This window comes from Protopterus annectens, chromosome 6.part0, assembly GCF_019279795.1.
Source record: "Protopterus annectens isolate FY-2018-M chromosome 6.part0, PAN1.0, whole genome shotgun sequence".
In the NCBI taxonomy this organism is placed as follows: domain Eukaryota; kingdom Metazoa; phylum Chordata; order Ceratodontiformes; family Protopteridae; genus Protopterus; species Protopterus annectens.
Window position 1 is genome coordinate 973,477,212 of NC_056737.1, and position 23,709 is coordinate 973,500,920.

General features: G+C 40.1%; 1 pseudogene; it reads left to right on the forward strand.

Moving 5' to 3' along the window:
* LOC122803921 overlaps nucleotides 1–23,709 on the forward strand; it is a 196,370-nt pseudogene that overhangs the window by 28,974 nt on the left and 143,687 nt on the right.

Sequence of the window (23,709 nt, forward strand, 5' to 3'; positions counted from 1 at the left end):
GTAAAGTTTGTTTATGGTAGGGGACCACCAGATTGGCTTCCTTTTTTGGAGGAGAGCGTTTTGGTTCTATTTGGGATGGCACGATTCATGCACAAGTGACTGTGCTCGTACAGCGCCTTAGTGTAGGATTCAGCATTCGAACTTTCAGTTCCCATCTGCATGGGTGTCATGAAGTTTGTCACTTCTGACTTGAGTAACATGAAGTTGGCTTTGTAGACGTTTTTTACAAAGGTTTCCTTACTGGGAGTAGAGGAGGGATGTGGATGTCAAGGGTGATTAGCTTATGGTCAGACCTGACCAACAAGGGGGTGACCATAGGTGTGGAGCATTAATTTCCCATGTTGGTAATGACCAGGTCTAGGATACTGGAGACCCTGGTGGGACTATGGATTAGTTAATCCAGGGCATTGGAATTTATGAATTCCAAGAACCATTGGGCAAAGGTGTTGGTACATGAGTAGCTTTCCCAGTTAATGGCAGGGTAGTTGAAATCACCCAGTCCTCAAAAGTAGTGATGGTCACTGCGTTGCCTCACTTTAGCACCATATGTTTGTAGTGGAAAATCATTAAAGAGAAAAGTTAGAAAGTAATGATACACATTGCAGTTTCTGACTTCACAACCCTCACAAAATCATTAACAATAAAGTTGGTTAGTTTTGATTTTATCAGTTATGTAACTTTCCAAGACTAATATAAGTAAAAGGTAAAATTACCAAATCAACACAACAAATTCAGATATACTAAGCACAAAGTCAGCTACGCACCCTGAGCATCAGACACAGAGCGTATGTATCCCTGAATCCAAACGACAGAAAACAGGGATATGGCACAGTTAACATCACTTGCACAGGGTGTTGTGTGGGGTGACAGGAGGCCTAGGGTGACACAAAAGGTCGGTGAGTGTGTGTGTGTGAGTAAGAAAGAGAAGTAGGCAAGACATATGGATAAAACAACAAATGGCCAGTGAGACAAAATGAGTTTTAAGCTGTATGCATGTCTCTCAGGTTCCTCCAGGGGAAATTGGTGGAGTGTCTGCAAGAACACAGCCAAGCTCTGTGATGGCTCTGTGTCTTGCTATGTTGGACAGGTGTGAGCCATGCTTGGTAGAGTGGCAGTTCACTGTTGTCATAACTGACTAGAAGAACTCGCTCTACCAGGAGTTGTAATTGCACGTCCACACCTATGGTCAGATGCAATGATGCTACCTGAATGTGACTGATGTCTAATGGATGAGCTCCCTTCAAAGGGATGCCCAGGACCATGACCCCATGGCCTGTAATGTCTGGGTGTGGACAGCACACGCACTGATGGAGCATTGGAAGCACTGCCACTATGGGAGCATGATCATGCATGGCCCCATCGGATAACAGCAGGTGATTTGGCTGACCTACATCCATGAGGATACCATTCCTCTCCCAGCAGTTGCTCCATTACAGACAATACTCATTCTATGACAGACACCCCTTGGTCCATCACACACACCCCTTGTTCCTATGTGTCATTCATCCGATCCATTGAATTGGCAACACCGTGGAGGCAGTTATGCATATCAGCCTGTGCCACGTCTACAACCCTGAGCATTTGTCTGGAGCACCTATGCAAACATGCCTATGCCTCCATGATGGCCCTAAATGCATATTGAGTGGCATGGGAAGAGAAACCTGCAGCAGGTGGAGGAGCGACAGGAGGCCCCTGTATGAGCACCCCTATCAACCATCCTGCATGGCACCTTGCCCACACTTTGGCTACAGCCAACAGGCAGTGAAGCTGCAGTAACCACACTTCCCTGATCAATGGTCTTGACCTCTACCTATCCAATATCAGAGGGTTCACTGAAATGGGTAGGCATAGACTGACTGGCTGTGTTCGATGGAATTGCAAGGGATGGTTGTATGGAAACCTCAGTGTCAGATTCAACCTCTGCAGCCCCTGACTGTGTCTCTGTTTGGCCACCATCATCATCAGAGTCTGCTGATATACTGACATCAGATAGCAGAGGGCCCACACTTCCACTGTTATGATCACCTGTGATGAAAAGCAACAAACACAGGAAAAAAATAATACCTCCACTACTATAGTCCAACATATGCTAACAAACTAACAGTGCTGCCGCTATTACAGACAGTACAGCAATACACACAACAGGCCTGACATCAACATTACACACTAAAATATTTCTTTAAATTGAGCAGCAGTATTGACATAAATAAATTTGGCTTACAACCTGTAGGTAACATTCCCCTCTGCAAGCCAGATGGTCCGGGAAGAAGTTAAAGAAAAGGTAAGGGCAGAATTGTGACATTTAACAGTAACACAGGGGGGTAATGCTTTTAACCCTTCATATTTCCATTAACTATACTTTCAACAAGAACATGGCTGACAACTCCAACCTACTTTAATAAATGTAGCAATCTTCAATCCCCTCCCCAAAAAACTTCATGTGACACAAATGTAAAGCATTTATGTCAATTGTTTTACTATGCAACAGTTTTCAGCTGTTGAGATACCAAATCTACCTGGAAGCTCCTCCTGAGATGTGCTTGCTGCCTCTGAAACAGTTGCTCCGACATCCAGGACATGTTGTACTGCACTTTCCTGTGAGATGTCTGTGGTGGTTCTCTAACAGGCCCTCCCCCGGTAACCATCTAGTCATGGCCCACTGCAGCTGCTTTCCTCCAGGAATATGTGATCATGTCAGTGGCTCTGTGGTGCACCTGCTCATATGTCCTGCCGTGGCCATCCAAAACATTCACATCATAAACCATCGGCCACCAAATTTGCATCCTGCATGCCATATCTCCCCTTCCCCTTTCCAACAGAAAAGCACCATGTTGCCTAAAGGTATCCACTATCACTGGGTTCTCAGCATCTTGATGGGGTCTCCGAAGATTGACATGCCTGGGTGACATACTCCTAGGTGTCCTAAAAGAAAACAGAAGGATAATACACATAAGTATCACATAACTACAAAATAACTGTTTCCAGATAAAACAGAAAAGGTGGTCACTCAGTATTACCCACTGGAGAAACATATAACAGTCTAGAGATGTGAAATATGAACAAGAGGCAGGATGCAAAACAAGAAGAGTAACAATAGCAGCATATCCCTGTTTGCGCCATAACAATAACTCACCTTTGCTTCCCCCAAAAGAATAGTCTATCCTTCTTTGTGCCATAAGAGTAAATCACCTTTGCTCCCCACCAAACAGTTTATCCTTGATTGTGCCATAACAGTAACTCAACTTTGCTCCCTCCCCAAAAGAACAGGCAAATGACACATTTTGCTAACAAACCATCTTTGAAATACTAAAAGTGCTATCAAATAAATTGTGCCTGAAACATCTGTGCATATTTATCACAGAGTATTCCATTTTCATGTATTGGCAATCATATATACCTGTGAAATTACTTGACAGGCATGCCAATGCTATCAGTACATTTGTAAGAAATGTATACAGATAAAAGTGTAAAAGCCTTTGCTTCAAAAATTTCTTAAGAATATTCCAGGATATGCAGTATGTAGCTGACAAAATGCAAGCATACCTTCTGAAGGTCAGTAATCCTCTGTATAGATACATCCCAAGGATATAGCTTATGTGCAGTCTTTCCAACATAACCAAGTCTCCTCACCATCAGTTTGCCTAGCTACATGGTTGTCTTTTCATATGTTGTAGATTCAGAGCTGTTAGCACAGTGAATATGCAAATGAGGTGTGAACTCATTAGAATTGCTGAATGCCAAATACTTGATCCATGTAGGAGTGCTTGTTGTTAATGGATTGCAACTGTGAATGCTTACTGGTTGGGAGAAGGAAAACACAAGAGCACTGCAGGTTGCCTTACTTTCATCACTGGGTGTGTCAGGTTAGATATACAAAGTGTTAGATGTAAGGTTGTAAATGTTAAGTAAGCAGCACATAATTCACAGGTTATGTTCCTTAACATCCAACCAGAGTTGTGATATTGTATGAGAAAGTTGGGAGTTGCAGAGAAGTATGTAAGAGTGGTACATGATATGTACAAGGGCAGTGTGACAGTGGTGAGGTCTGAGGTAGGAGTGATGAATGCGTTCAAGGTGAACATGGGATTACATCAAGGATCATCTCTGAGCCCTTTCTTATTTGCAATGGTGATGGACAGGTTGACAGACGAGATCAGACAGGAATCCCCGTGGACTATGATGTTTGTAGATGACATTGCGATCTGTAGTGAGAGTAGGGAACACGTGGAGGAGACCCTGGAGAGGGGGAGATATGCTCTAGAGAGAAGAGGAATGAAAGTCAGCAGGACTAAGACAGAATATCTGTGTGTGAATGAGTGGGAGGATAGAGGAATGGTGAGGATGCAGGGAGTAGAGGTGGTGAAGGTGGATGAGTTTAAATACTTGGGATCAACAGTTCACAGTAATGGTGAGTGTGGAAGAGAGGTAAAGAAGAGAATGCAGGCAGGGTAGAGTTGATGGAGAAGAGTGTCAGGAGTGATTTGTGATAGATGGGTACCAGTAAGAGTGAAAGGGAAGGTCTGCAAGATGGTGGTGAGGCCAGCTATGTTATATGGGTTGGAGACAGCGAAACTGATGAAAAGACAGGAGTCAGAGCTGGAAGTAGCAGAGTTAAAGATGTTAAGATTTGGATTGGATGTGATGAAAATTGACAGGATTCAAACTGGGCATATTAGAGGGTCAGCTCAGGTTAGGTGGTTTGGAGACAAAGCCAGAGAGGCAAGATTGCATTGGTTTGGACATGTGCTGAAAAGGGATACTGTGTATATTGGGAGAAGGATGCTAACAATGGAGCTGTCAGGTAAGATGAAAAGAGGACGGCCTAAGATAAAGTTTATGGATGTGGTAATAGAGGACATGCAGGTGGTTGGTGTGACAGAGCAAGATGCAGAGGACAGGAAGAAATGGAAACAGATGATCTGCTGTGGCGACCCCTAATGGGAGCAGTCAAAAGAAAAATAAAAAGAAGTTTCTTAACATCCAACCTGCCCTTCATTTGTTGCATATGATACTTTTCAAATTAATATCCTCACACATTTTAAAGCCAATGATATAGAATGGCATACATACTGCATGTCTCAGAGTAATGGTCAAATAACTGAAGAATGACCAACAAACACAGAAAGGTAAGACAAAGCTGTATATTTGTAAGCAATAATCATAACAGGTTGTGTGATCTCTAAGTGCACTACATCAAAAATAATGCATGTACAAATAGCACTTGTATGGTTGGATATCACTGTAGATGCTGTTGCAGTTGGTTGTGTGCACTTTGAGTTCAGTTCTTTGATGCAAAGCTGTTTGTTTGGAAAAGAGGGATAAAGCATCCATCCTGTTTTCTGAAGGGGCATTGGAGTGAGACTTCAAATCCAGGTCTATGTAGACATGTCTCATGTGAGCCGTCATTTGCTTGTGTGCATGTCATGCACTGATTTTCCTAATTTCAACTACTCTTATGTTGTATTGAAGTAACCCCCCTGGTCAGACTGCACAGAAGTGGGCAGGGTCTGTAAGACTGACCTGCAAAATGGCTGGGATATCACATGCAAATGATACATGATTGACTGCCATGCAGATTTGCTAGTGACATCATGCATACATTAGGGTTAGTGTGAGGGCTAACCCTAACCCTAATGTCGTTGGTGCCTACTCCGAGGCGATCTCTGCTTAACATACAAGGCCATGTCAAACCCAGAGCTGTTGGACATGCTACACTTAAAGAAATCCCAATCCCTCAGAGCCACATGCTTGAGGGATCTAAACCTTGTCATCACAATAAACAAAACATGCTGAAGAGATAGGTTCCTGACCCAGAGACTCCACAGACTCTGGAATAGACTGCCCATACATCTCAAGCAGAGTGCCTCTTTGGCCCTCTTCAAAAGGAACCTTGATGATTGGATTGGAGAAAGGAAATTCACCCCGGGGATCACGTCAGTCGCCCTGCTAGACAGGGGTCCAAGGAAGTAAATAGTGTGGGAAGAAATAGCCAGGGAATTGTTATGGCTAGGCTTGTATAGGCCCTAGGGCCGATAGCCTAGTACCAACCTATGAAACTATGAACCTATGACTGAAGGACATTAGGCTTAGGGTTAGGACTAACTTGACATCATGGCTGAGACCAGATAGAACTTTAAGTGTGGAGTCACTTCAGAAAATTGCACAAATACCCATTCTGCAGTTGATTTTATAAAGCATCATTGCATCAGTTTGGTACAGTGCCTTGCCAATGTCTTCCCAAAGAGTAACATAGTAGCCTTTTATAAAACACAATTTAACTTCTACTGGGGTAAAGGATTATGCCTACATTTTTTTTACTACACAGAAGGTGGTTCGAACATCAGTAAATTTACTCCATCTAAGATATACACCCTGGGTGGCACAGTGGGGCAACAGTTAGCATTGTCGCATCACAGTAAGATGTTCTCCAAAAAACTAAATTAATACTATTTACCCTTTTTTACTATGGCCAAACTGTAAACCAAACAGAATTACTTGGAGTTATTATTGATTAGCTGATGAAATCTAACTACCATCGTCAAAGATTATGTAACTGATGCATCTATAGAACACATCGCTTCCACATTCCTTCTGCCATCCCTGCTCCATATTTCAGTAGTATCCAACCCTCATTGCTATTAAAACTATGAAATCACCACAAGGGCTCACAGTTAGCAATATAGACCCTACCACTGTTTACCCCTCAAGGAGCCTAATATGGTTGGAACTGGCATATGACCTAACTCTAATTACAACTACCATGGTGCACAATCTCATTTAAAAGCCTGAAAACTACCTAGTTCTAAACAACATCATAAAACACTATGCCCCCAAAATTGCTTTATGTTCTCAAAACAAATCTCAGCTTAGTACAGTTAAACCTTTAATTGCTGCAGGACACTTGTACTTAGATAAGATTGCTAAGTATGAACAGATGTCCCTTTAACTGTTAGAACTATTCCAAATATCAGAGCCTTCAAATCACAACTCAAGCTCTGTTTCTTTAGCATTTCTCTTTGGCATTATTGTATTGTAGTACACCCCCAATCTAATGTGCCAAATACCGATGACTAATCACCATCAATTTTCATTCCTTATTCATATACGTCACTGGGTATAGGGTGGTAGGCAGGCACTGTGCACCCAGGGGGGAGTCACTGCAGTAAAACATAACCTCTGGGGGGGGGTTACTGCAGTAAAACATAACCTCCAGTGGGGTTACTGCAGTAAAACATAACTGCACCCGGGGGGTTACTGCAGTAAAACATAACTGCACCCCGAGGGGGGGTTACTGCAGTAAAACATAACCTTGCACCTCCTTTTCTTTTCCTTTTTCCCTTTTTTTGGGGGGCAGTATTTGTGCAATGTGGTGCATAGCACAATCACAGGAACAGAGGAAATGAATGGTGGGTTTGGCTGCACTTATCTCATTTGCACAAAGCATGGCAGTGCACAAACTGGACAACTGAACCACCCAGGAAGCACAGGACCCACACAGCCAAAAATAGAACCTGGATGCATTCAATTAATGCTATTGAGCTTCGCCCAAAACCAGTAAGCAGTGTTGCGTGGAGCTTAACAGTGAGACCTTAAGAATAATTAGTAAAATAAGGAATGTCATGTAACTAGTCCTGTGGCAGTAGGTGAAGTGTAGTGCTGGAATACAGAGGGTCGTGAGTTCTAGTACAGGGTGTGCAACCTTTTTTTTCACTGTTGTGACATTGCAGTTTATAGCAAGATAGACAAGTGTTATTTCAACCTTCTTGTGGCAACAGGTGTAAGTGTAGGACTGCCATACACATGGTCCTGGGTTCTTATACAGAATATTCCATATCCTTTTACTGTTGTTCCATTTCCCATTATACTCACTCTCACTTATAACACTTGAGATAGTGGAGTTGATATTAATTATATACATGAGGGACGAGACACAAATTGTGTCAGTTATTTATATATTTATCTATGTATTATCACATTTATTATCAGATGTATGACTTTGGGTATACTTTGTACTATATCCCTGTAAGTATAATTCTGCTATCTGGACTGGCATGACCTTCACATTTGCCTAACACACATACACAACTGCCTGTACATCCAATAGACTTGCAATTGCAATTACAGTTATGTGATGCCTCACTGCTTGGCACTGCTGCCCTCTGCTCACCACTGCAAAAATGCATTGCTCAGGGGGTGTGCACTCCTGAGCAAAGCATTTGCAAATTGGTAAGTGTAATGTAGCAGTGCTAAACAGTGCACATTCCAGTAAACGTGATAACTGGAACTAGTGGGAAAGCATCAGTCTCCATTGCTCTAGATCCGTGGAAAACGTGGGAAGCATTTCTGCGGAAGGTACCAGGTTTAGGGCAAAGAGATGGGGTGTCTAGGAGTCCAGGATATTCACTGGACTCCTAGTTAAGAACCACAGAAAAAGGCTTCTGCATGGGGACTATTCTGGCTCCCAGTGCAAGTCTGAGGCTTGGGATAGTTTAGCCCCAGGCTGTATCCAGTACCACTGGTATCCTGCACACTGGAGAGCAATGTAGACATCATTATAATTACCTACAGAGGAGGAAGGATATACTCGACCACTGGATTGAAAAATTTAGGACTGAGGACATCCCACACCTGTGTAAGTATCCTTTACAGAGAGTACTTGTAAAACTTAAAAAGCTGAATTAAGGCAAGACTGGTATTCATAATGGTCTTCTGTTCTGTTCTGTTTTTTCCACAGCTGCCAGTGATCGGGAGTGCAATTTCAGAGCCCATGGAGCTAGATTGTTGAGAATGAAGGAAGCATGTGGTATGTATGCAGCAGAGGAGTAGTGTTGTTCTAGCATTAAAAGTTAAAGATAGCCTTTTTGGTATTCAAATTGAGCATGCATATCCCAACTGTAAAAGCAATTATGCATGCATGAGTCTGTAGCACAAACCAAGAGTACAATATTACACTTCAGTCAAAGGTTGTAGGTTCAAATGCCACATTTCACAACTATACAATACTGTTATTTCTTCAGTAATATTTACATTAGATTAAAACCTCTATACCAGTGGCACAAATGCCTTGCTGTAAACTGTAATCTGTATAAATGGAACATGCATATGTGCAATATATGCTCATTTCAGGAATTACTTGTTGCAATCTGTAGTATAGTGTGCATCTGTTAGGAGGTGGTAGCCTTAAATGTATAAGTTAAGATAATAGAGTCAAATCATTGTATTAATGCATTGTATGTTACATATGAAGGTACTAATCTTATCTTTATTCTCTCACTCCACCCCTTAGCGCTCTTTTCTATTTTATTTCTATTTCATTTCATATTATTTATAAAACATGTGTTGCTTTTATTGTATTTTATTTTGTTTTATGAATATTTTTATTTTGTTTTTATGTTATTTTATTGTAAAAAATTACACCAGCAACACTAAGCAGCAGAAAACTGTTGCGGTTATCCCCATGCAATGCTGCTTAAAACTGCTGCACTATGCTAACACACAGCAACACATCTTGTACAAACAATTCATGTCATTGCATTATCACTCTATAATGAAAAGTATTTAAAAGTATTAGATGCACCTGTATTCAAACTGAGTACCATCTGGCCCCAAAAAGGAAGGTATTAATGTATTGAGTCAGTTAAGCAACAGTTGTATTTCATACACCCAGTACTAACTGTCAAATTTTAGCAATGCAGCACATGTTTGCGCACTGCTTAGCTATGCAAAAACATCTGTATCTCACATGCGTATGCACTTTGCTAACCATTGCACAAACCCGCTGCTCGCCTCACTATGAAAATGCACATATTATGCTGTATTACTGGTGTTTGCTGTCCATTTCTTGTGTATGGCAATGAAATTACATGTGGAAACATTTCAAACTGAGGGCCCTATCTGACAATATGTCACATATTTACAATATATCCATGTGTTGTCGTTCCCCCCCCCCCCCCCAAGCACTGCAACCCTGGTATCTCAGTACTTTTTCCACACAGAGATCAAACACACTACAAAATGTAATATCAGATGCTATGTGCTATGCAATCCACATCAGTCTGGTAACATGCAAAACTACAACTATTGACCCATACACCTAAAAAGCCTTATCTGCACGGCTAGGGAAGGAAGCAGAATGGACCATATCCACAGGGACATAGGTGACCTTCAACACATTTGACCTGACCCATTTTGTTTTTGTCAAGGGTAGCTTTTGCTTACTGAATCTTGTGGACTTCTTGGATACTGATCCCAAAGACCTGGATGACGGATAACAGGACATACTGCCTAGCTTGAGTTATCCATGGACTTTGACACTATCTCTCCTTTATGTCTCATAGTGAAGATCTCCCATGTGAAAATTAAGCCATACAGTAGTAGAGGGATAGGTAACTGGCTCACTGACGGAGCACACACTCTCAAAGTTGGGGACTGCACCTCCCCCACTTGCCACTTACCATTAGAATACCACAAGAATCTGTGCTGGGCTCTCAAATGTTTGCAAACTATTTCCCTGGAGTGCAGGCAATGGTAGATGGCCTGTGGTTTACCAAGATTGCAGATGATTGTTAAATGGATGCATTAATATAGAGTCCCCCAGTGATGTTGACATATTACAGAAGGGGCTACCACACACAAATGATTGGTGCCAAACTCACAGATGGAACCTTAAAGCATACAATGCCTCATTGTCCCCTTTGGTAATGAAGTACCCCTGCTAATTATGATATACACAGCACCCCTCTAAACTCAGACACAGTGTTGTGAGACTTGGGAACACATGTTGATAGCAATCTACACTTTCATCACTTTGTGTCCATAGTGGTGACACACACATTCTGCATTATACACATCATTCATATGGACATCACATCCAAGACTAGAGTGGTCATGTGGTCATACCTCTTTATTACTCTACCCTTATCAGACCGCTAATTGAGTGCAATGCTCCCTTCTGTCTGTACCTCACCAGACATCTGCAGCAATTGGGGAAAACAGAGGCAGACTGCATGGCCTCCAAACATGGCATACATGGAATGACTGAAAGATCTGTCTCTGTACTCAGTATCATGCAGGCTGCTGAGAGGTGATCTATGCCTGCCCTACACAGCAGTTTCAGACCCTGCCCAACTGGAATTGCTGGACATCTGCAAATCAAATGGGACAAGAATAACTTGCCCCCAGGGTTCTCAACCTAGCCTGTGACATAAACAGAACATGTTGGGGAGACAAATATATCCTCCAATGATTCACAGTCCTCTGTAATAGGGTCCCACTGCATGTGAAGCAGTGCTCCTCAATGATCTTGGTCAAGTGCAACCTTGACTACTGGTTGGGTGATTGTAAAGTCACCTCTGGGGTGGCACCTATGTCCCTCATGGACAGGGCCAGTTGATGTTGCTCAAAAAATTGCTCTATTAACAATGACCATCCAACTATGCTCAATATGAGTACTTGTGCTTTTACACAACTAGGTTTTGAAACACTATAGGGCCATTAGAATAGTAACCTCCTATGAAGCTCTGAGCCTATGCAGGCCTCCCAACATATTGTCTCCTACATGACGTGTTGATCTCATCTACTATAAGTTCACCTGCACTCTTATAAAAGTCATACTTGTGCCATTGCACTTGCATAAAGTACTGTGGTCTGTAGGCTGTGTACTTAGATAGGCAGGAGTTTTGTTCTCACTGCAGTCAACTGGACATGTGTGTGTGTCTGTATGTGTCTAGACAGAAGAGCAGAAGTGTGTATCCCACAGTAACTGCTGCAATACCGTGGAGTGTCAGTATTTTGATTCTTGCAAATGGCTTACACATCCATTTCATGCAGCCCATCCAACATCTTGTCCCCCACATGGCGTGCTGATGTCATCTACTATAAGTTCACCTGCACTCTTGTAAAAGTCAAACTTGTGCCATGGCACTTGCATAAAGTACTGAGTTCTGTAGTCTGTGTATTTGAGTAAATGTTCTGTTCTCACTGCAGTCCACTGTGTGTGCATATGTGTGTGTGTGTGTGTGTGTGTGTGTGTGTGTGTGTGTGTGTGTGTGTGTGTGTGTGTGTGTGTGTGTGTGTGTGTGTGTGTGTGTGTGTGTGTGTGTGTGTGTGTGTGTGTGTGTGTGTGTGTGTGTGTGTGTGTGCATATGAGCTCTTGTTTGACATTACAGAGAGCCTTTTACAAATGGTACAGCATCAATAATTTAAGTAAGTGATGTGTACTTTATATAACTGACACTGATCTTGGGAGGGGAGTCTACATGTAACACTGATGTTGATGGTCATATCCCCCTAACTAAAGTCCAGGGAGCACAACATTCAATGACATAATGTTTTTAGCTGTTGTGTACAGTGTAGCAGTAATTTCTCCTTCTGAATTTTATGCAGGTGGTTTGGTGTGTGTACTGCAGTTGACCTTTCCGTTTTTCAGAAAACTGATGTTAATATTGACATATATACTGTGTCTTTTTCCAGATAATAGTCACTTTCTATGGTGAACTGGACTATTTATATATGTGGGAGTTCCCTTTATTCTTTCTGTTTGTTTAATCTATAAAAAATATTTGCAGAATTTCAAATATGCAGGCAGCTTCTTACATAATGAGATTAACTCTATCTACATAAACACTAGACATGGGATAACTGATTGTACAAAATTTTACTAACAGTAATATGCAGAGAGGACAAACATGAGGAACATGGTAAATGATAACAGATCATCTAACACATTTGTGAGTAAAGAGAGAAAAGGCTGTTGGCAATGGTCTATGGTGAGACTATTTACTGCATATGGCAACCATGAGTGCACGGCTCAGATGAGATAAGCAAAGTAACCGATAAAGTATCTCCACTATGAAAGTTTTTAACATGCTGCTAAATACCTGTCTTGGTATGTAATATGTGAACATTATCATTTTACTTATAAATATCATACTGTAAATTCTCGTCATGGTGTGTAATGCCATTTTTAGTAAGACTGAACAGTGCCAATAGTACATAGAAATGAGACACATGCTTTTCTTATTAGGACATTTATAATGAATTAGTGAGTCACAATTAATATGAGGAACTAAACCAACACTGATTGATTACTTCAGTCCACTAGGGACATTTTCTGCCCTAAATTTGATGTTCAGCAGACAGAGCTGAAGAAATAGTAACTAACATTTGCCATTCATGTGGGGGATAAGTCATGATCCCTGCCTTAGCAGCTGTTGATGACATGGACTATGTGAAAAAAAAACAAGCAAAATATAGAGATAAATAAAAAAACAAAAGTAACCACAGTGTAAAATATAACTAAAAAAAGTCTAAAACATACACTGTGAAGCAGCAGGAAACACTACCAGTCAGACAGACTCTTCAGTCCAAGCTGTTTTTATTCTTCCAACATACAAAGACACAGATTGAGCCCTTCTGTCCGCTAAACTGGGGACTTCATCAGACTCTAACAGAAGTCCATAGTACAGCCTACAATCCTTTAAAGATACAGCTACCTTAATGCTCAAATGAAATGCACTACAAACACATTTTAACACAAGAACATTTTAACAAACATCATTTATAAAAATAACTTTTCAAATTCCAAGACATTCATCAAATGTAAACTTAAAAATTGTTTAAGATAAAAAAAAAAATAGCCATTGACTTACTCTAAAACACATATATATATATATATATGTATATATATATATATATATATATATATATATATATATATATATATATATATATATATACTGAGTAGTTGAACCCCCCCCCCCCACACACACACACACACACACAAACTAAGATACACAGTACTTATGAGGTAGCTTTCCTCACTAATATTGGTTTTAAGGATATCATTTCATTAAGACCTGGAGCATGGGTCACAGCTAGTTTTATTTGCCACTTCATTTCCCTTTCCTCTATACAATTCCTGTAATCTCCCCCTCTAGGATTTGATCTCACTCGCTCCACAATACCAAACAAAAACTGAACAAAATTTACACATACTAATGAATGCTTATATAGGGCATTATTTATATTTCATGTGGCAATTTGGTACTGGTTCTCATATATTCTGTCCCTAAGACACCTTTCTGTCTTGCTTATGTAGTAAGGTGGACAGGTTTTACAAGATGCCAGATATATCACCCCTGATTAGGGATGTTTTATCAATGGAGTAGGGATGTCTTATCAATGGAGTAATTAACCTGGGTGAACTTTTTTTTTTTTTACAAAAGGTACTATAATGTACATCTTGGCATTGAGGATTAATACAAGAATTTGTCACAAGTCATTTGTCTGTGTTTGACCCTCTTGCAGGATGTTAATGTCATGGGGGAATATATGATAGCTCCCAATTTCAGTCGTCTGCAAACTGGGTTGCCAGTGGTCCTTGGCATTAGCCTTGACCTCTGAGAAGTAGATGCTAAGCAGGAACAGGCCCAGCACTGAGTTCTGGGGTACTCTGCTCATGACTAGTCTCTTGGGGAAGGTGGTCTCGCCAATCCTGACCTCTTGGGTCTTATCTGTGAGTCAGTTGGCAATCAACAAGTTATGTATGAATTTTTACCTAGTTCAGTGAGTTTGTCAACAACACCTGATTGGGATATTGCATCAAATCTCTTAGCCATGTCTAGGTAGGTGGTATGCACCATTTTCCCATCGTCCAATGTCTTGGTGATCCTCTCAAAGACATCTACCAGGTTGAGTAGGCATGACCTTCCTTTGACAAAACCAAACTGGAATGGGTACACCGTCTGTAGGTTGGCAATGTCTTTGTTGACCATTTCTATGATAATTCATTTCATGGCTTTGCATATTAGACTAATCAAAATAATGGGTCTGTAGTTTCAGGGTCTGCTTGTCCACCCTTGTGAAGTGGGATAACTGTTGCAGTCATCCACTCATGTGGTCCATAGCATGCTTTGAGGCTGTGATTGGAAACTGACTCAAGTGATCCAGATAAGGGATCTACATCAGAAGATCGACAGTTTAAAAAGTCGAACTTCAGATGGTCGAGACCATATCATCAACTTTCAGAGAAGTCAAACAAAACAACAAAAATCTGCATTTTTGTAGGGGAGTAAGCCCCCCCTGCACCCCTACATGTGGAGTGTTGTACCCCCAAGTCCCCTACAAATTATATATACCAACTCTAGGATTGCACTAAAGTGGGGAAAGGGATGAATTCCCGATCCCCACTGTATTGCGATCTCCATACAAATGCTTTTACTTTTCTGAAAGTCGGTCATATGATCTTGACCATATAAAGTTAGACTGTCCAAACAATCAGTCTTCTAAATGGAACCCCTGATAAGTCATCTTTCAAGCTATTTGGCAGGCAACCTTGGATATTATCGGGGCACATTGAGGCTATGGTTTTGGCTATGACATACTCCCTGCTAATAGTTGGGGGGGTTAACTAGTAGGGATTTCATGATGGGAGGCAGAGGGACAGTGTTTGGGGGGGGTGAAGTTAGAGCTGATTGTTTCAGCCAGCAGATTTGCTATATCACTCAGCTTTTTTAATTTTTCCATGTTTTTTGGGTTTCTAATACCATGACTGGAATGGACCCTATTACTAAATCAAAGTATGATTAAAGTTCATGAAATTAGTATTGTATCAATCTTTGATGTTAGCCAGAAGTGCTCTTCGCAGCACCCGCAATGTGCCCAGTAATTACTCCTTCTGCAATTCATATGGAGTTACATGTATCGTTAACATATCTAAGTATGACTGTAAATTATTTTTTATAAGACCCGTTGCTCCTACTACTACTGGAACTGTTTGAGTATCCTTCCTCCCCATTTCCCTTATTTCTGCCTGCAACTCCTGGTATTTTATGACTTTATTTCTCTCTGTATGTAAGAAACTGTAGTCACTGGGTGTAGCAATTTCAATAATCAATGCACCTTTTGTTTTCTTTTCATGGACTACTATATCTGGTTTTCGTGCATCTATTTTTTGAACTGTTGGTAATGGATGATTCTGGGTGATATAAACTTCATCATTTTCTGTAATGCTTTGTGGCTCATGTTTCTAATGTTTTTCAGTTACTTCAATATTATAATGTTTGCATAATCCCCAGTACAACAATCTTGCCACATTATTATGCCTTTCAGTATACAATCCTTCTGCCATTAGTATGTCACAACCAGCAACAAGATGTGTGACTGTTTCCAATTCTGTTTGACAAAAACTACATTTGTCTATTTCTCCCACACGTTCAATGGACTTTGTAAACCAACATGTATGTAGTCCACTGTCTTGGGCCGCCAATATTAACCTTTCGTCTTTTGGTTTAAATTCACTTCTCCTTAACCATTCCTGCATTCGATCCTGATCAACATGAGGTTGGTCCAAGAGTTTTCTATACTTGAAATTTTATTTCTGCATTTTCTACATGTCTTGCCTTCTCATCTAATCCTTCACCTTATATTTTTATTGTGTTTTTTGGCATATTTAGTTCCTGCCTGATTTTTATCTACTTCTGGTTTGATTTCCATTCCCACTTGACACCGATATGCTTCTGCTAAACTAAGCAGGAAAGCCATCTTAGACTTATTCTCATGTTTTAAAACTTTCACTACATTTGGGTCTTGTGAGTTCAGCAAATATGTGTGCAGTCCTATGGCTGCAGATCTATAGATTTTTTTCAATTTCAAGAGGCCCATACCTCCTTCAGAATGGGGAATATATAGTCTTGGTATACACTGATTTTTATAAATCATTTGATAAGCATGAAGCATCCTTCTTACTTTCATGTCAAACCAATCCAACACCTTTCGGGGCCAGTCAATCACTCCAATAATGTAAGTTAGGACAAGAAGAACAAAACTGACTATAAACTCTGTCAGCATCGGTTCCATTGTATAGCTGATATGTCATCAGAAGGCAGGTTATTGGTCTATAGTTTTAAGGATAGCTTGCAGGTTCACTGTTAAGTAGGAATATTGCTTTTCCTGTTGTTAACCAGGTTGGTGTCTGTTTGGGGTGCACATATAAATAGTTTTTACTCATGGCTAAATCTTCATGTAAATATGACTGGTCAACTCTAAAACACCTCCCAATAGACGAAGCAGTAACCCACTTCAACAATACCTTCCTTCAAATTCTTGACCATCATGCCCCACCCCGCTTAATTAGACTAAGCTCCAAGGCTGCCCCATGGCTCTCCAAAACTACTAAGCAAAATATGCGAGCTAGAAATAAATTATGGACTAAATGGAGATCCACAAAAAAACCTACCCACCACCAAAACTTTAAACACCTCAGAAACACAACAAAGAAACTTATCATTCTGGATAAAAAAAACTATCACTTTAAATATCAACAAAACCATAACCCCAAACAATTTTGGTCAGGAATAAACAAACTACTCCATCCAGGGAACACCAAAACTCCTACCCCAGCTAGCCTAGCCCAAACCCAACCTGACATAATAGCCAACACCTTCAATGACTTCTTCTCTCAAACAGTCGCCTCCCTGGCAAACACCATGTCTCCCCCCCTATCCCTCCAAATAACCCCTACCCAAAACAACACTCCCATGCTAAAGTTTAATACTGTCTCCACAACCTTTATCGTAAACTACTATCTAAACTCAAACCCTGCACCCTTCTGCCGACAAGCTACCAGCTGAATATCTTCAACTAGCTGCAACCGAACTAGCCTACCCAGTCTCCATCTTAATAAACAGAACTATAACTGAGTCCAAAATCCCTTCTTGTTGGAAAATCTCCCATATCATTCCACTCCATAAAGGAGGTAACTCTAATGAACTCTCAAATTTTCGGCCTATTGCCCTTCTATCTCCTCTATCCAAAATAATGGAACGCTGCATACACCATCAACTCTTACATCATCTCTTGAATAACAACTTGCTTGTAGACTCACAACATGGTTTCAGGCCCTACCACAGTACCTCTACTGCCCTTCTCTCCTTCACTGACATAATCAACAAAAATCGCAACAACAACCTGTTCTCCTCTGCACTATTCTTAGACCTCTCGAAAGCATTCGATATGGTCAACCATCAACTTCTCCTCTACACTCTACAATCCCTGTCACTTGACTCACTAGCACTACAGTGGTTTGACTCCTATTTGACAAACAGAAAACAAGCAGTCCTTTGGGACAGCCATCTATCCTCTCAACTCCCAGTGACTATAGGCGTCCCACAAGGGTCCATCCTAGGTCCCCTACTTTTCTCTATATTCATAAATAACCTGCCTACTTCCCTCCCTACATCCACTTGTATACAGTATGCTGACGATTCTACTCTCATCTGCTCTGCTCCATCCCCAGTTGAACTCCACTCCTCTACCCAATTGGTTTTCACAGCTGCAGAAAAATGGTTTAAACATATCTGTCTCCTCCTAAATCCCAAAAAAACCAAACTTCTACTTTTCACCCCAACCCTAAAATCTACCCCTATCACTTTTTCCATTGTGTCCTGCAATGGCACTATCATTAAACCTGACAATTCCACAAAACTGCTAGGTGTTACCATAGACAATCAGCTAAACTTTGACCATCACATTGATTTAACTATCAAGACAGTAAATAAAAGATAGGTGCCCTCTACAGACTTAAACCCTTTCTTACTGCCACATCCCGAGTATCCCTTGCTCAAACTCACCTCATCTCTACACTACTGTATGCCTCTCCTTCCTTTATCAACATTTCTAAAGCTAACCTTCAGAAACTTAATCTAGCCTACCATAATATTGCCAGATTTGCAACTGGCTCTCCTTTCCATACTCACCACTGTCTTAACTTAAAGAAACTCAACTGGCTAGAACTTCCAAACCTAATACTCCTACAGCAACTAGTCATGACTTTTAAAATTCTACATTACCCCTCCAACACACCCATACTGAACAACCTAATCACACCTTATAAAAATCTTAGTACACTTCGCTCAGCCAACAAGCTCCTAGTAACTACTCTCAAATCTCATAATAAAGCAGGTGACTCCTTATTTGCAAATACTGTCGGATCATGTTGGAACAAACTTCCCACTGAACTGACCTCCCTAAGCTCATGTTACCTCTTCAAAAAGCAGATTAGAAATCATTTACAAAATCACTGGCTATGCCCATGCTCCAATCCTGACTGATAACTGCTATACTACCTGCTTTCATAGCTAACACTGTATATTATATGTTATATAGTATCTCTCTCTTTGACAATGTTTGTTTCTTTCTTTTTTAGTATGACAGTGGAGCTTTCCTCCTTAACCCTTTGCAGAAAATAGACACTTATCTGGCCTGACTATATCAGCAATACTATATATTCATTTGTACTTCGCTTTTTTTTTTTTTTTGCAGTCAATGTTTTCAATGTTTTCATTGTTTTATTGTTTGAGTGTTTACTTGATTTAGTGTTTTAGTTTCTTTAAACTGTATAATTAGTATTATAGCGGAGCTTTTCTCCTCGGGCCTCTGCTGAAAATGGACATGTATCCAGCCAGACTAGCCCGGTTAACAAATGTAAAATAAAATAAATAAATAAAATAAAATAAATATGTTAATACTTTTAGCCAGAAGTTAGGTACTGCATCTGGGCTTGGAGGGTTTCCACTTATGAGCTTTTCTTAACTTCGATTCAATCCATCTGGCCGTTACTTCATCCCATTTCATATCCTGTCCATTTGAATTTTCTTATTCTTTCTTTTACTTCTTGTATCCATTCAGCATCTTTGTTATATTCCACAGGATCTTCATGGATATTTCTCCAAAATGTATCAATTTCTTCTTTTTTTGTTGGTGTTTAAATTCCTTTTGCCTTGTTTCCAATATTCTATAAAACTTTTTAGGTCATCAATAGGTTGCTTATTTTGTACTTTTCCTTAATATTTATCTTCATATCTTCTAAGTTTTTCTGCCAGTGCTGATATTTTTAATTTATTATTTGTGATAGTGCACAGTAGATCCAAATAAGCACAGTGATTAGGACTGTTGATAGAGATTCATGCAATATAACAGAAGTAAATAGGATATACTGTATTACTGTGCTTATTTGTTATCAAACTTCTAACTTTTCAGGTTTTATTGACTTTATATAGTCTATTTCTTTCATTGACCTTAATATGTCTGTCCATCTCTATTAAATCAAGCAGCTCTTCTCATATCATTTTCTTCTAAACTGAGGGCACAGTCTTTGTTCTTCATTTTCTGCCAACATTCTACAGAAAGTTCCAGAGCATCTTCCTGTGCCACATTCTCTTCAGTTTCATCCTGTGTCATCCATTGCTCTTTCACATGGGAACTCACTGGCCTATCACTCCACAACATTGACTTCATCAGAGTTGCCACAGTTTCCTGTTCCTTCCCTCGCTGTGCAACTGCAAATGCACTTTTGTACTGGTTTCCTATGGGAAGCTCCAAGGTATCTTCATATGGCAGCTGATCAGATGTTTCCTGCTCCACTGGTTTCACCTTACTTCGGGAATCACTGCTGTGTCGTTCTGTGATGTTATCAGAGTTAGATTTTCTACACTAAATCCTTCACTTTGCAGGTAATACATAACCTCAGTTTTTATTTCTTTAACTTCTCCGTTACTAATCCTCTTTTCTACTTTTCATCTTTGTTTTCTTATTTTTTGTATTGTAAAATTTTCCATTCTTTGGGGCTGCTTTTTGTACTGATTAATTTGGCTTTCTCCTTTGCATATATGGTACTTTTCCATTATCAGGGCAACACGTCTAATGACCTTGATAACTTGTTATAGTTGCATTCACTTGTAATTCACTTTAAACCACGGAAAAGTAACAAGTGAACTGCAGTCCTTTGTAGCGACTGTGGTTATATGTTCTGCAGTCTAGGTGAGAAAGACTCTCTTACTGTCTTTCCCAATGTAAGTGGGGCAAAGGACATGAACAGAGACTCTTTTCTGATGGACTTGGTTCTACGCAAGTAGAATCAGAGACGACTGTGAACATCTGGTTCACTGCAGAAGTATTTTCCTTTATGTGTGTCATTCAGGACAAATAGTAGGAATAGAATGGTTGATGTCGATTAAGATACTGTGGGTACCTTGGGGATAAAAGACAGATTTGTTCTTAGAGAAACTTTTTGTGGAAGATTAGGTACAGTGCAACAAAATAGACTTGAACTTTCAATTTCTCCTTACAGAAGTGACAGGAACTAAGAACATTTTTTTTTACCAATATAGCATCAGATAGTGGAACGTGTGCTGCTGTTGCTCATTTGGAAGTACCATGCGATTTTATTTCTTGGGGGAGGGATTGATCAACTCTGTATGACAAGTTATTGAGACTGACTCATTACAGGGCAGTAAAACAGGGTACTTCATCTTCATGTTTGTTTCTTCATCTTTCATGTGATCATGGCATGTGCGTTACAGCTGTTGCCCCGATAATGGAAAAGTACCGCATAAATATTGCACCATATCAGAGCTCTCCTTCTTTCCCATGTCCATATTTCTTTTTTATACCTTTCAAAAATCTCTAGATTTTGTTCTTTATATTTTTTCACTTCCTCAGTCACGACTTTTTCCAAATGACCCAAGGTTTCTTGGTCTGTATAATGTTTTTCACAAATCTGTTGTATTAATGAACACAAATTTTTATTTGAAGCATCTGACATTCTTTCTTGTGTAAATAGTTTTCTTCCCTCAAATTTCTCTGTTAATCTTTTTGTATAACTTTTGTCAGAAAATTCTGTGCTTCTTGCATAATAGTAGCAATACATAATTTCTTTCTTATCGTCAATAGTCCACTCTATCATCTTTATGACTCCTTTTTGGTCTATCAGTTTTTGTGATTTTTGTGTACTACTACTTCCTTTTACAACAGGGGGGCATCCTCTGCCTGCGCCTGGCCTAGCCCCGATGTTTTCATGTCTTGAGGATTCTACACTGTCATTTTTTCCAGTCCTGGCACCAGTGTGTCTACCAGGATTGTGCACTTTTTTATCCTTGGTCTTGTGCACCCAGCTGTCTTTTTTTATTTTTAACCTGCATCTGTCCATGATATATGCTGTGTAAAATACAGTGTATATATAAGCATCATCTTGGTGAGATTTTTGTGAAAAACAGGGTCCACCCCATGAAGGTACTCACCAAGACTTGAGGACGAATTCAATTCCAATAATACTACTCTCCTTTGCTTGCTGATTAATCAACTCTCCACTCTCTATGACACTCTGCTCAGTGAAGGTGGTACCGTTTACCACAAGCTCAGCACAGTGTTGTTTGTTGCCTTTAAGATTTCTGACATAGTTGTAGAAGGTTGTATAGTTATCTTTAGCCTGAGATGCTATCTTGACCTCATAGTTGGCCTTGTTGAATTTAATTAGTCTTCTTAGTTTCCTGTTAGTTTAATTAGTGAGTGCTTATTATCACGAGAGTTGCTCTTTCTGATTTTGCCTATGACTGGTAAGTATGGTAGCCTTTATGCAGCCATTTACATGGCTGTACAGAGTTTCTGTGAACAATTTCACATAGGTTGCTGTGAACTTGGGGTTCAGAGGGGCATTAAATTTTATTATACAATGACCCCCCATTAATATTCAAAAAACGTGCACGCTGATTGGTCAGCGTGCACATTGTAAATCAGAGTTATAGTAATGGAAAAAGGTCTGGTCGCCCGGACTTTTTCCATTACTATAACTCTTTTTTTTTTTTTTTTACAGCAACGGAGAACACAAGATCTCCATTGCTTCACACTGCCTCGCTATATTAAACGAGTTTAACATAGCGAGACAGCATTAAAAAAAGCAACCCGTTGCTTTTTTTAATGCTGACTCGCTATGTTAAACTCGTTTAACATAGCGAGACACTTTGTAAAAAAGCAACGGAGATCTTGCTTTCTCCATTGCTTTTTACAAACTGTTTCGCTATATTAAATGGGTTTAACATAGCGAGACAACTTTAAAAAAAGTAACAGCTCCATTGCTTTTTTTAAAGCTGTCTCGCTATGTTAAACCCATTTAACATAGCAAAACAGTTTGTAAAAAGCAACAGAGATCTTGCTTTCTCCATTGCTTTTGCCCACAGCTCTGATGTACTGCGTAGGCATATGCATGTGCAGTACATCAGAACTGCTGCAGAATACCAGACAGCTGCAGAAGGGCAGCAAGGAGGCATTATATAATGCCATTATTTAAGAAAATACATTTTTTTTTCTTAAATAATGTCATTGTATAATAGCAATAACCCACGCGTGGGTGTGGGTAATGCTGGATTTACCTACGGTTGGCTTTGTTTGGTCACTCGGGCTTCACCCTCATGACCAAACCACACCAACCGTGGGTAAATCCAGCATTACCCCCACCCAGGCGTGGGTTATTGCTATAATAGACTCTCACTTTATAGGATGTAGCTTGCTTTAGAATAGTTCCTAACTGCTACAGGTTTTGCTTGGTTTTCCATGCTGATTTTTATTTTGAAGGAGACAATTTTGTGATCTGACTTCACCAGTGAGAACATGACATAAAGGGTGCAGCTCTCTCCCATATTGGTGAGTACTAGGGCTGGTAAGTTTTTTTTTTTTTTTTTAGGTCAAGTATGTTTGAAGCTCTGGTCAAGGGTATCTGTGTTAATAAAGTCTAGGAAACGTTATGCCTGCAAGTTGGAGACAGTGTATGTTTCCCAGTCTATAGAGGGGTAGTTGCAGTCTCCCATGAACAGGGTATTTGGCTGGATGGTGAGTGCCTCCAGCAGGTCTTGGTATGAGTTATGTGATTCTTGGGAC